The sequence below is a fragment of the Nomascus leucogenys genome, chromosome 7b (assembly GCF_006542625.1).
Source record: "Nomascus leucogenys isolate Asia chromosome 7b, Asia_NLE_v1, whole genome shotgun sequence".
Classification (NCBI taxonomy): Eukaryota; Metazoa; Chordata; class Mammalia; order Primates; family Hylobatidae; genus Nomascus; species Nomascus leucogenys.
In genome coordinates, this window is record NC_044387.1 from 69,291,374 (window position 1) to 69,307,108 (window position 15,735).

The window sequence follows — 15,735 nt, forward strand, 5'->3', positions numbered from 1 at the left end:
GGATTTAGGTTGGATTCAGAAATACTTTAATGAGTTGGAAGTGGGTCAAAAAACATTTACTACTCATTTTAAAAAATGCTCCTGATTTATCATGACTTTCTCCCTAACATTTTCATAGTTTGTCTTCTCTCAAAATTAAATCCTATTAGCTAAACAACTGCTATCTTAATTTGAAAGTAGACAAATCTCTCTGAAAGGGCATAAAGAAATAATTTATAGATCATTTTTTAAAAAGTTATTTGAAAGGCATTTGACTTAAGTTTTTTCATCAAAACATCTTCAAAACTGCTACAAAGCTAAATGTGATTTTTAAATCTCCACTAATTTGTGTTCTTCCAATTTTCAGTTTGATATTCATATGCAATAGGGTGATATTTAGCTTTATATTCTCTTTGATGGAGAGGTTTAGGAAGGTAATTAGTAAACTATGTGGAATTGAAGTTGATTACTATAAACTAATTCAGAGAAAATTCTGTTTTGGAACAGTATAGATACACATACAGTACTAATTATAGATTAGTAGGGAATGCAGATGGTGTTGTTTTATCAGTTGTTTTCAGCTACTGTCTTAGGTTAGTTTCCCCAAAAGCAGGCTCAGAGAGGATTTGTAGCCATGTGATTTATTAAGGAGGAAAAGCTGGCAAGGGAGAGGGGGCAGGCCTAGCAAAGGTGGGATTTCAGATGACATCTTTCTGGGCCTTAGCCTGATCCCAAAGGGGAGGGCTGGGATATTAGTCATATCTCTGAATGTCTTGGCCCTAGGCAAAGAAACTGAGATGTCCACAGTCCAGCAACAGCTAGTGTTTTGCTAAGGGCTATAGTGAGGGTAGGGGGAGGAGGAGCGGACAAGGAGAATATATTCCCAGGAACTTCCTTTTACCATATTTGGGCAAAGCCCTGCTTCCAGTTGCCTGGGGGCAGGTTTCTGAGGGCAGAGTAGTGGGGTCGGTATTGGCCATTAGAAGCCAAAAAGATGAATGTGAGGGGCGAGGGGTGGAAGTGGGTTGGCACAGAAATGGTAGAAGGGATCCAAAGTGATCTGAGTGGATCACCAACAATACGCTACAGGTCCCTTGTGTAATTGAATTCTAACTTCTTTGAAAATACTGCAATTTCCAAATTTCTCTAATGTCAGTTCCAGTTCTGACCCAAAAGTCCACACAAACAATGTTCTATCCAGCTACTTACAGTACATTTGTTGCTTAGTTGGAAAGTTAAAAATGTCTTATCTCTATAGACAAAACCAGGTAGAAATGCATTTAGTGACATACTAGATGGCTAGAAGGAAATGTTCTTTATTGCTCCATTTTTATTTAGAGAGGCTCCCTTCCTGTTGTAGCACAAACTATTCCATGTGATGTGTTTCTCTAGTAGAAATAGGTATGTGATTCACCAAAATAACTTCCATATCACATTTGACAAGTGACTATTTTTCTCATTCAAAAGAAGTTTTCCAGATGCACACGAAGTTTTGTTTTTGTTATGGGTGGCCACTTTTCTTATCTTTGCCTTGCTAAGGTATGTGTTGGTACAAAAATAAAGAAGCTATATAAATGCATATGATAATGTTTTAGCTCAAAAATACATCACAGAAATCTCTAGATCATTAGTTTCTCTTTATCAAGAAAATGAGAAGTGAGTTGGTACCAAAGCTCCTTTATCTATTGGAGTAACTGCTGGGAAGATTAAGAGAAGTAGTTTAAACATGTTGGCTTTGCTTTTGTGGCAAGGTTTATATTCTGAGCTCCAGTGTCCTCTGAAAAAATTCAAATTTTGGTGGAAGAAAATATCATCCCATCAGATCTTAAGGTAATAGCTAGTATTTGTTACTACCACTGAAGGCACCTGTAGCTTCAAACGTTTCACTATTGCATTGCCAAGCCATGGTCAACTGACAACCTGAATTAGAGCATGACAGTCGTTCCATCCTAGAGAGGCATGGTCATCTTCTTTTCCTGCCTTTAGTTGCACAAAAAAACCCCTAAAATCAGCACTGATTTACCTTTCAAAGCAGTTTGACAATTGCCTTGGGGTCTGGTGTTCTTCCCTTCCCCCATCTTCACTCCTTCCTACCTTGCTCACTGCAGGTGGAAGGGAAGAGAAGGAGGTAAAATAGATTTACTTCTCCTGGAAATCTGACCTTGTCTTAGCTACCAAGAGATTTTTTTCTAGTTTGTTTTATGAGAGTAGTTTACTAACTTGAAGTGAGGTGACCATCACTTTCTCCCCTCTTTTGTCTCATTTTTCATTTCTTTCAACCCAAGCATCTCATTTCTCACCTTCTTAAGTGATTTTTATGGGAGACATTGTGGATAGCACAATATCTACTTCTGTGGCCAAACTGCAGTTTGACATGAGGCAAGTCATTGTCTCTCTTGAGTCTGTTTCCATTACTGTAAAGCAAGGAGGTTAGTCCTTGCCATCTTGCTGACTCATAAGAATTTAAGGAGGATAAAGTGTGCACAGAATGTTCTAGACATCTAGGTCAAAGGTGCTGCATACCAACGGTTATCTACCTATCTCATGGGGATGTTAGGAAGTGAGATAATATGTGAAATATTTCGAGTTCCAGAAACACAAACAGCAAATGCATTTGTGCTGTAATGATTTATGTTCTAGGTAGCTAGAGTAGGATTTTACTTCTTAATATATTTATTCACTTCATTAATTTCTGTAGCAGACTGCATATGGGACATAATTTGGTAGTGGAAAAAAGAGAAAGTGTTTAAACAATCTTTTCTTCAGAAAATATACAATCATCCAGTAAATATTGCACCCTTGTCTACATACGACCAGTACACTGCTGTGATTTATACTTTCCTTCCCATGAGGAAAGAGGTGGGAGAGGTGGTAGTGAAGGAAGAGAGCAAAGAAAGAAGTCAGAGAGGTTCACATTCAGGTAATTCCGGATCTCCTAACACTCGGCAATGCTGAATGTGCCTCCAGGCATTAGGATATTGAAATGTCCCTTTTGGAGTGACTGATCCAATGGATTTGAAATTCTCTGTTTGCTACAAAATAAAAAGCCGTAAAAATTATACTTTCATGAAAATCTGTTTTAAGAAACATGGGCCATCCAGATCAACCCCCAACACAGCCCAGTCACATTCCAAAGCACCATGAAAAAATGACTGTTTATTGAATGTTTCAAGTTTATTGTAATTAGCATATTACATTTAGACAGGCTAACAAAAACAAAGACTAATTTAATCAACAAAAACATTTTGGGGAGAGGCTGGGCAACCCACACAATCCAAGAAAGAGCTGAACTAGCAGACTTTGAGAAGACAGGAACATCTGCTTCACCCATCTGATGAGCAGGAGTTCGGGGCTTTCTCTTTTGGTTGGGTCCATCACCCATATCAGTTTCTGTGTTCTGCTCAAGAGTCAATTCCTTGGGAGAGAGCATAATTAAATTAGCTTGGATTAGGTACTCATCTTGGTGGTTGTGGTGGTGACTATGCAGGGGTTCCTGGGGCCAGCAGTCCCCCAGAAATATATGAAGCTAGGGACGACTAAGTCCCAAAGGAAAGGAGGTTGGGCAGAGAAAACCCAAGACATCCACTGCCCCAAATCTATGCTATTGTTAAGCTGATTTAAAATTTTCGGCATACAAGGCTCCTTGACAACTTTTAAGCTATAGTTATATCTCCATTGCTTAAAGCTTATGTAAAGGAGGCAGTGGGGTAAAGTGGTCTGTATATTTGGCTTTTGTCTTGGTATGGCCATTAATTGGCTAAATGACCTGGGCAGGGAGCTTAATTTCTCAGGGTCTATTTCCAGAGTTGAAAAATGAGAGGATTTATAGGTCTATATTCTATATCATTTTTGTTTATTGTTTTGGTAATTGATCTGAGTTACAGAATTGGGTTAACTATGCACCTCCCTGTGTAGTACTTCATAACATGCTTCTAAACCAGATCCTTTTGTTGTTTTATTCCATTTTCTACTTTATTCCTAATCTCCATTCCCATTCTTTTAATCCCATAGATTACCAATATAATACTTGGATACATGTTTTTGTATATGTAAAATATATTGTATGATTTTATGTGTGTGTGTACATATACATATATACATATACATACATACATACATATATAAATGTGTATATATACATATATACACACTTAACTGTTTGCAACTGGTATTATGCTACTGATTTCATTGTTTTATTAAAAATTGTTTTCATGAAACATTGTGTTTTGTACATGTGGGATCCCATCATACTCACCCATTATCATTGTATTTATTGATTCCTCTTGTGACAAATACATAAAGCAGCAATGGTGAATTGTCTGGGTGTACATGTTTCTTATAGGAATTTTAAGAGTTTCTCTGGAAATTATTTTTATAGTGAGATTCATATATAAAAATTCACAATTTCATTAAGTATAATAAGATTGCTTTCCAGAAAAACCTTATGACTGTCACTCACATTAGTTTTGCATAAAAGCTCTTATTTCTCTATATTCTCTTCAAAACTTGGTATTACTCAACTTTCTATACATATACACATATATAGTTATATCTGGATATATCCCTATATATGTGCATATATGGATATACACATATATAGAAAAACATATATATACACGTTTTCTATATATACATGTATATGTTTTGCCCTATGATCACCAAGATATTCCTCTATGTTTTCTTTGTTTCAACTTTCATACTCAAGTCTTTAACCCATTTGAAATACACCTTTGTTTTTCACTTTATTTTTCCATGTAAACTAGTTTCTTTAAGACCATCTACTAAATAAGCCATCTTTCATCTTCTTTCACTTTTCTTTGGTGTCAACCTTATAATGTAGCAAGTCACGTATCACAAAAATATTGGCCTATTTTGAACTCTCTGTTCTGTTTCATTGATCTGTCTTTTTATCAATACTGCATTTTTTTTAAATTCCTGTAGCTTTGTGGCATGCCTTAATAACTGAGTTGAAGTCCTCAGCTGTTTTTCTTTTTGTAACATTGACCTAATAGTGAACTGGCTATTCATATGGAAAAAAAAGAAAAATATGTTGAATAAAGACTTAGAAATAATAAAAATCTTTGCTAAAAATCTATGAGAAAACATACACAGTAGTTGAATTTCTGAGATCTTCCTAGCAACACAGGAAATCCAAAATCTGTAATATGAGATAAAAATATTTGACTATATAAAAATTAAAAGTTTTGTATGGAAAAACATCACATAAAGATCAGTAGGCACTAGTGGAACAAGAAAAGTACATTTTCAACTCAGATAACAAAGCATTAATTTCTACATTATCCCATGATGAACAACTCAATTAAAATGAATATAGATGTGAATCCATAAAACAGCCAATAAATGGGAAAAGATGCACAAATTCAAAAAAAGACAGAAAAATTAACATTATAATAACAATGAGCTCATTGCACAAGTATGTAGAGGAAAGGGTAGTATGATACATATTACTGGTGAGAATGTCAAGATTTATAGTATTTTGGGAAGTATATCTGGCAATATCTATAGAAATTAAAAATATATATTCTCTTCTACTCAACACTTCTATTCCTGGAAATCTCTCGTATAGAAATAAAAGTACAGATCTTGTCCATAAAATTAAAGAAAAAATGTGTATGAATTTATAACATACAAGGACTTTTATTGCACCATTGTTTATAGTCACCAAAAACTGAAAGTAAAGAATATGCCTAATGAAGTGAATATAACAGACTTATGGTTCAAATGCTATGTAGTATTTTATAGCCATGAGAATGATTCAGAACAGTACACATATATGTATGTGTAGGATATATGATTATAGAGAAATAGAATGTTAACATGGCTACATGGAATTGGGGAAGACAGTGAAGAAAATGTGTCCATAATAAAGAGAGAATGTATGGTATGATCACACCTATGTAAAATTATGTATGGGCCTGTAGGCCCAAGTCCTAGGATTGCTCTGAGCCCAATCAGGCCTAAGGCTGCAGTGCGCTCTGCAGCCTGGACAACATAGTGAGGCCCCTTTTCTTAAAAAAAAAAAAAGAAAGAATAGATGATCACTATGTGTCAAAGGTGGGTATTACAGAGAAGTGTGAAACTCTGACTTCTTTATGTCTTCGTATATTGTTCTAATTTCTTACAAAGACCATGTTTTTCTTTTATGTAAGCAGGAGAAAGTAATGAAAATATTTTTATTGTAGAAATAAATACAAAAAAATCAATCGTAAAAGGAAAAAAACAAAACCTGACAACTATTCATAAATCTTTATTCTTCCATCAAAATAGTAAAAAAGGTTTGCCAAATTTACAAAAAAAAAATCTTACTGGAATCTTTATTAGCATTGTGTTAAACGCAAGAAACATTTTGTGCAGTTTTGGTATCTTTACAATATTACATTGTACTATATATTTATTTAGTCCTTCTCACTTTACGTCCTTAAAAGAGTTTAAGCTTTTCCTCTTTAATGGTCTTTTTTCATCCTTTATTAGGTACTTTATTGTTTTTGTTGTGTTTATACTAGATATGTTATTGTTTTTATTGCTATTACAAATGGTTATCTTATTTTCTAGTTTGTTTTGGAGTATAGAAGAACCTTTTTCACTTTTATAAGTTAATCTTTATTTTGTAATTGTGCTGAATTATTTATTAGCTCATGTGGTATTTTTATTATCTTAAGTGTTTACTTTTAAATTTTTTAAAATAAAATATTTTTATTGTGGTAAAATACATATAACAAAATTTGTCATCTTAACCATTTTTAAGTATATAGTTCAGGGGTATTAAGAATATTCATATTGCTGTGTAAACATCACCACCCTCCATCTCCAGAACTCCTTTCATCTTGCAAAACTGAAACTGTATCCATGAAACAATAATACCCCATCCCCCTTTCCCTGCATTTCTGGCAACCACCATTCTGCTTTCTGCCTTTATGAATTTGACTCCCCTAGGTACTTATATAAGTGGAATCATATAGTATTTGTCTTTTTGTTACTGGCTTATTTAGCTTAGCATAATGTCCTCAAGTTTCATCCATGTTGTAGCATGTGTCAGAATTTCATTTTTTTAAGGCTGAATAATATTCTGTTCTATGTTTATACCACTCTTTTTGTCTATTCATTTGTTGGTAGATACATGATTTGTTTCCATATTTTGATTATTATGAATGATGCTACTATACACATGGGTGTACAAATATCAGTTCAAGACCCTGCTTTCAATTCTTTTCGATGTATACCCAGAAATGGAATTGCTGGATGATAAGGTAATTCTATTTTAATCTTTTGAGCAACTGCCATGCTGTTTTCCACAATGGTTGCATCATATTACATTACCAACAGTACACAAGGGTTCTAATATCTCTGCATCCTTGCCAATACTCGTTTTCTGTTTATTTGACAGTAGCCATCCTAGTGGGTGTGAGGTGGTATCTCATTGTAGTTTTGATTTGCATTTCTCTAATGATTAGTGATGTTGAGCATCTCTTCATGTGTTTATTGGCAATTTGTATATTTTCTTTGGATAAATGTCTATTCAAGTCTTTTTCCTATTTTTGAATCAGGTTGTTTTTGTGTTGTTGGATTTTAGGAGTTCTTTTTGTATTCTGGAGGTTAATATTTTGTCAGATGTATAATATGCATGTATTTTCTCCCATTCTGTGGGTTGCCTTTTTCTCTGCTGATAGTGTCTTTTGATGCAAAAAGAGTTTAATTTTTTCTTTTTTGAGATGGGATCTTGCTCTGTCACCTAGGCTGGAGTGCAGTGGCACGATCTCGGCTCCCTGCAACTTTTGCCTCCTGGGTTCAAGCAATTCTCCTGCCTCAGCTTCTCTACTAGCTGGGATTATAGGTGCTTGCCTATAGCCTGGCTAACTTTTGTATTTTTAGTAGAGACAGGGTTTCACCATGTTGGCCAGGCTGGTCTCAAACTCCTGACCTCAAGTAATCCACCTGCCTCTGCCTCCCAAACTGTTGGGATTGCAGGTGTTAGCCACCGTGCCCAGCGGGGTTTAAATTTTTATGAAGTCTAATTTGTACATTTTTCTTCAGTTGCCTGTGCTTTGTGTGTCTATACTTTACTCAGATTTCCTCAGTGTTCTCCTCATATCCTTTTTTCAATCAAGGAATTCATCCAAGTTTAGTTATCATGTCTCCTTAGGTTCCTCTTAGTTGTGACAGTTTCTTAGACCTTACTTGTTTTCAAATGCCTTGATTTTTTGATGACTACTAGTCATGCATTTTGTAGACTGTCTCTTAGTTAGGATGTGTCTGAGGTTTTCTTATGATTAGACTGAGTAATGTGTTTCTGAGAAGACCACAAAGGTAAAAGGCCATTCTTATTACATCAGATCAAGGGTACCTACCATCAATATGACTTACCAATGTTGTTAATCTTGATCATTTGGCATATAGTAGTGTTTGTCAAGTTTCTCCACTGCAAAGTTACCCCTTTTTTTCTCCCTTTCTATCCCGTACTCTTTAGAAGAAAGTCATTAAATGCAGCCCACACTGAAGGAGTGGAGAGTTATGTTGTATTTACTTAAGGGAGGAATATCAACATAAATTATTTGAAATTCTTCTGCATGGAAATTCTGTTTATTATCACCCATTTGTTTATTAAATTATTTACTCATATCATAATGGACTCAGGAATATTTATACTTTGGGTTATAATCCAATATGCCTTTATTTATTTTGTTGCTAAAATTGTTTTAACTTTGGCCATTGGGAGCCTTTTTAGTTGGCTCTTGTATCCCTTTGATATATTCCATCACTGTAGGGTTTTTTTTTTTTTGTACTTTCTTACTTTCTAGTGCTATAAGATGCTCCAGGCTTATCTTGTATATTTCCTGCCTCAGTCCTATAATTAACCATTTCTCCAAGGATCTCTGGTTCCTTTGACGGGAGAATGGTATTAGGAACCAAGATTGGGTGCTAGGTGTTCTCAATGATGGCTATCATTGCTTCTAGGCCATCTCAGCTGACAGAGCAAGGAAAGTGTGTACTAACCCATGCATATACATATATCTAAAATATTTCTATGTAACCATCTGTATCTATATGCTAAACATGAGTTCAGACTGATGTCTCCCACTCTAACACAGTCCTTCCTGAATCATCCTAGAATCTTCCCCTTGCTTATCTGTAACCTCTAACAGTGAGAAACCTGGCTCCCACCATTGGCCATCTTTTGCCTTGCCTTGTAACTTCAAAATCAGTCTGTCTATTAGGTAAGAAATGGCTTACCAGATTTTATAGGATTGCATTATATCCATATAATGTATACATATATAATTTATAATTTGGATTGCATTAAATCTAATTTTATTTGCATAAATTATATCACGTAATTCATTTAAATCTTTGACTTTTTAAATTAGTTTTTTACAATTTTTCATATATAGATTGTTTACATATTTTGTTAGATTCATACCTAAGTATTTCCATTTGTTAGGTACTGTTGTAAATAGAATATATTTAAATTTCAAGTTCCGATTGTTCATTGCTAGATTATAGGAAAGCAATTAACTTTTGTATTAATAATTTTCTATTAACCTTGCATCCTGTGACTTTGTTTTATTCTCTTATAGGAGGTTGTTTTTGTCTATTTTTGAGATTTTCTGTATAAACAATCATGTCATCTGTGAATAGAAAGTTTTATTCTTCCTTTCCAACTGATACTGCTTTTGTTTTCTTTCTTGTCTTGTTGCACTAGTTAGAAACTTCCAGTAAAATGTTGAATAGAAGTGAGAGAAGACACCTTTGCCTTGTTTCTGATCTTAGGGGAAACACATGCATTTTCTCACCATTAGGTGGAATGTTAGCTGTAGGTTTTTATGTATGTTCTTTATCAAATTGAGGAAATTTTCCTCTATTTTTGCTTTGCTAAGAACTTTTAATCATAAATAGGTGTGGAATTTTGTCAAATTATTTTCTCCAACAATTGATATGATCACATTAATTTGCATCTTTAATCTGTTAATGTAGTGATTTATGCTGATTGATTTTTAAGTGTTTAACCAGCCTTGCATACTTGGAATAAATCCCACATGGTTGCAGTGTATAATGTTTGATATACATTGTTGAATTCAATGTGTTATGTCTCTGTTTATGAGATATATTGGTCTGTTGTTTTCCTTTCTTATAAATGACTGTGTCTAATTTTAGTAGTAAGGTAATGCTGACCTCATAGAATGAGCTAAGAAGTAGTCTTCCTGCTTCTATTTTCTGGAAGAAATTATGAAGAATTGATATCATTTCCTCCTTAAAAGTTTGGTAAAATTCATCAGTGAAACCATCTGGGCCAGGTATTTTCTTTTTTAGAAAGTGATCAATTGTTAATTATTGATTGAATGTATTTAATATATAGAGAGCTATTTAGGCTATCTATTTCCCCTTTTGTGGGTTTTGGTCATTTGTGTCTTTCCAGAAATTGGTCTATTTCATCTAAGTCATCTATTTCTGAGTATAGAACTATTAATAGCATTCCTATATTCTTTTAATGTCTAAGGAGTCAGTAGTGATGACCTCTCTTTTTTTTTTTTTTTTTTTTTTTTTTGAGACAGAGTTTCACTCTTCTTGCCCAGGCTAGAGGGCAGTGGCACGATCTTGGCTCACTGCAACCTCCACTTCCCAGATTCAAGCGATTCTCCTGCCTCAGTCTCCCAGGTAACTGGGATTACAGGCATGTGCCACCACGCCCAGCTAATTTTTTGTATTTTTAGTAGAGACAGGGTTTCTTCATGTTGGTCAGGCTAGTCTCGAACTCCTGACCTCAGGTAATCCACCCGCCTTGGCCTCCCAAAGTGCTGGGAGCCACAGGTGTGAGCCACTGCATGCGGCCTCATTTTTGATATTGGTGATTTGTGTATTCGCTTCAATTTTTTTCTTGGTTAGCTTGGCTAAGGTTTATTCATTTCATTCATACTTTCAAAGAACCAGCTTTTGGTTTCATTAATTTTCTCCGTTGTTTTCTTGTTTTCAGTTTCATAGACTTCTTCCTTTTTTGAGATGGAGTTGCTCTCTGTCACTCAGTCTGGAGTACAGTGGTGTGATCTTAGCTCACTGCAACCTCTGCCTCCTGGGTTCAAGTGCCTCCTGGGTTCTCCTGCCTCAGCCTCCTGAGTAGCTGGGATTACAGGTGTGCACACCATGCCCAGCTAATTTTTATATTTTTTGTAGAGATGGGGTTTTGCCATGTTGGCCAGGCTGGTCTCGAACTCCTGACCTCAAGTGATCTGCCTGCCTCTGCCTCTCAAAGTGCTGGGATTACATACAGACTTGTGCAACTGTGCCAGGCCTTTCAATTTTGTAGACTTCATTTTTTTTCTCTATTGTATCAGATGTAGATAACAATTTTATTGGCTTTGGATTCAATTTTAATAATTTCTTTCCTTCTGCTTGCTTTTAGGCTTAAGTATTCTTTCTTCAGTTTCTGGTGGTAGAAACTTAGGTTACTGATTTTAAATCTTTCTTCATTTTAAAAATGTATGCATTTAATGCCATACACTTCTCTTTGGGCACCTTTTTTTTTTTTTTTTTTGCTGTATCCCACAAACTTTGGTAAGTTGTATTTTCATGTTCGTTTAGTTAAAAAGATTTTAAAATTTCTCTTGAGATGTCTTTTAACTATGTGCTATTTTAAAGTGTGTTGTTTAATTCCCAGACATTTGGGGGTTTTCCAATTACCTTTTATCAATTGGTTTTTAGTTCATTTCCATTGTGGTCTGAGAACACACTTTGTATCATTCTTATTCTTTTAAGTTTGGTTAGATATGCTTTATGGCCCCGAATGTGGTTTATCTTAGTGTGTGCTCCATGTGAGCATGAGAAGAATGTGTATTCTGCTGTTGAGGGATGGAGTGATCTGTAAATGTCAGTAAGATCAAGTTGACTGATAGTGCCATTTGGGTCAACTGTATCTTTTTTTTTCTGCTTACCTGAACTATTAATTAACGATGGGAGGGATGTTGAATTCTTCAAATATAATTGTACATTCGTCTACTCCTTTCAGTTCTATCAGTTTTTGTCTCATGTGTTTTGACATTTTGTTTTTAGGTATATGCACATTTAGCATTGTTATGTCTTTTTGGATAATTAATCTCTTTTCTATTATGTAGTGCTGCTTTTTATCTCTAATCTTCCTTATTTTGAAGTCTGCATTGTCTGAAGTTAATATAGATACTCCAGTTTCTTTTGACTCATTTTATTTTCCCATCCCTTTGCTTTTCATCTGCTGGTGTCTTTATATTTAAGGTGGGCTTATTGTAGACAATGTATAGTTGCCCCCTGCTTCCCCTTGGATTAGTCAAGATAGTTTTTTTAATCTGTGATGACAGTCTTTGTCTTTTAATTGCTGTATTTAGACCATTGGCATTTAAAGCAATTTATGGTATATTTGGATTTATATAAAACATGTTTCTGTTTTACAGTTGTTGACAGAGACTTCTTTTTTTCTCTGGTTTTAATTGAACATTTTATATGATTCCATTTAATTTCTCTCATAGTATAAAAAGCATAGTTCTTAAATTTTTTTTTTACTGGTTACCTTAAGTTTTACAATATACATTTTTAAGTAATCTAAATCTACCTTTAAATAACACTGTTTTGCTTCAAATACAATGCAGAAATTTAATAACAGTATTTCTAGTCCTGCTCGCTTTCCTTCCGTGACATTGCTATCATTCACTTCATTTGTACATATGCTGCGACACGTTGTTACCATTATTAAACAGTTATTCTCAGATCAGTTACGACAAATAAAAGTATTTTATTGCCAGGCGCCGTGGCTCACGCCTGTAATCTCAGCACTTTGGGAGGCCGAGGCGGGCGGATCACGAGGTCAGGAGATCGAGACCATCCTGGCTAACGCGGCGAAACCCCGTCTCTACTAAAAAAAAAAAAAAAATACAAAAAAGTAGGTGGGTATGGTGGTGGGCACCTGTAGTCCCAGCTACTCGGGAGGCTGAGGCACGAGAATGGCATGAACCCGGGAGGCGGAGCTTGCAGTGAGCCGAGATCGCGCCACTGCGCTCCAGCCTGGGCGACAGAGTGAGACTCTGTCTCAAAAAAAAAAAAAAAAAAACATTTTATTTTACCTTTACTTTTTCTCCAATGCTCATTTATTTATATGGGAATATATTTATATTTATTTATATTTGAATTTCCTTCTGCTTGTAAACGTTTTAACATTTATAGGTGTTTTTGATATTTATTCTACTTTGTGTTCTCCGAGGATCCCATTATTACTTCAAATGTTTCTGCAGCTCTGCTTTCTCTTTGTTCTCTTTCTGTAACCCAAGTCTGTGGTATTTTCTTCTGATTTGTTCTTGAGGCCTCTTTCTGGAAAATGGCTATAAACTTTAGCGCTGTCCTGATGGTACTATAGGGGATTTGGTTGTGGATGTCCACCATGTGCCTTTCATGCTATGCGTCGGTATCCTGGCTTATTGCCTAATGCCTGAATGTCTGACCTATGACCAGGTGTCCCTCTCACAGGAAACTTGTTTTTAATGACAGATCTCCTTGTGGCTCTTGTCTGACCTGTGTCCAGTTTATTCCTACTAAGACAGCCACTCTCTAGAAGAGACCTGATTGGGAAAGAAGTTAGGCTCTGGTGCGTTGGTCAAGTAAGACACAGAAGAGGCAACTCACTAAGACACATGCAATAACAGAAGCAGCTTATTACCCACATATCCCAGAGAAAAGAGGGTGCCACATCTCTCAGGTCTAATGGGAGAAATACGGAGCCAAGCACGACAAACATGCTTGGTGGGAGCAAGAGAGAAGAACCTGTGCACTGAAGCCTTTACTGAGGTCCAAGGCATTATCCAAGCCGATTTCCTGAGGGAAGTTCCAATTGATGGGTTTAAAAGAAGAAGGCATAAGTTCTAGGAGGTCACACTGTGACTGAGAGGTGGTCATTGTGTTATATCTGCATAGACTACGTGGGATGTAGGGGTCAGTGGCGTGAGTCAACTAAGTACTATCCAGGTGTCCCATGGGCATGTGGTCACCAGGAGGTGGTTGTATAGGCCAGATGTCTGGAACGACCACACTGAGGAATTGATAGGAGGTAGAGAACTGGAAGCTGTGTTCACAGTGACTAAGCCCTGCTTCAGTATGAGAAAATTCAATTTATATTCAAAATGGATGCCAAGGCAATGTAAAATTATGGGAATTCACTACAAATTCCTTTAGAAATTGCTCCAATATTCTTGGATGTTCCATTTTTTTCATTCATCTTTCTCTTTGTGTTTTAGTTTGTAAAGTTTCTATTGACATACATTTAAGCTCACTGATTGTTTCCTTAGCTGTGCCCAGTCTACTGATGGGTCCATCAAAGGCATTCTTCATTTCTCTTCCAGTGTTTTTGATTTACAGCATTTATTTTTAATTTTTTTCTGAGAGCTTCCATCTGTCTGCTTATACTACCCATCTGTTCTTTTATGCTGCCTACTTTTTCCATTAGAGCCCTCAACATATTAATCATAGATATTTTAAATTCCTTTTCTGCTAATTCTAAAATACATGTCATATCTCAGTCTGATTCTAATGATTGCTTTGTCTCTTCAGGCTGTGTTTTTTCTTGCCTTTTAGTGTGCCTTGCAATTTTTTGTTGAAAGTTGGGCATGTTGTAATTGGTTATAGAAATTTAAGTAACTAGGCCTCTAGTTTAAGGATTTATGTTCATCTGGGTAGGAGTTAGTCTTTGTTTAATGTTTACTGTAGCTATAGATGCCAGAGACTTCCACTTCCTCTCATGTCCTAGTTTTTATCTCCCTTTTTGACTTCTAGCTTCTCTAAGTATTCCTCATCAGAAAGAGTTTATTTCTTGCATTTCTTTTATCTGTAATCCATTATCATGCTCCTGGAACCCTGTAGGTCTGGAGGTAAGGCGTGAGAACATTCTATAATATTCCAGTTCAATTGTAATCTTTTAGTAGTCTGGGTCTTTGGCTGGTGACCTTCACAAACATTTATTCTTTTTTTTTTTTTTTTTTTGAGACAAAGTCTCACCATGTTGCCCAGGCTGGAGTGCAATGGTGCGACCTCGGCTCACTGCAACCTCCACCTCCTGGTTCTAATGATTCTCCTGCCTCAGCCTCCCAAATAGCTGGGATTTCAGGCGCACACTATAGTCACCCCCTTAGGTGAGTTAAGAAGGTTAAAGGGGGCTGAAGTGAGAGGAATCTCCTCCCTCACACCCATTAGACAAGGTCCTGATAAAGTATTTCTTCGTAAGAGTAGGACTTTTATTAATGGAGAGAGCTCTGGGTGTATTTCTTAAAGATAGTGTTTCTCTTCTGCTGTTAGACCCACCAAATATTTGGGGATTTTCCAGTTATCTTTCATCAATTGATTTCTAGTTCATTTCCATTGTGGTCTGAGAACACACTTTGTATAACTCTTATTCTTTTAAGTTTGGTTAGATGTACATTATGGCCCAGAATGTGGTTTATCTTTACCTTGAGGTAAAGCCCAGGGGCCCAGGCGATTCTTTTTTCCAAGCTAGTCCACACTCAGCCTCCAGCAATTCATCAAAGTTGCCATTTAAGTATTCCTACCAGTTTATGACACTAGTGGCTTTTGCCCCAGGTAAGTAGATCTTGGCTGTGAGTCTCTGGATTTGTCTCTCTAGATTTTCGAAAGGCAGTTTGCCTTCCAAACTCAGTTCTTCGATGAGTTCAAGAAAAGTTATTGATTTTCTCTTTGCTTGGCTTTTTCTGGTTGTGAGGATGGGACTGATGACAT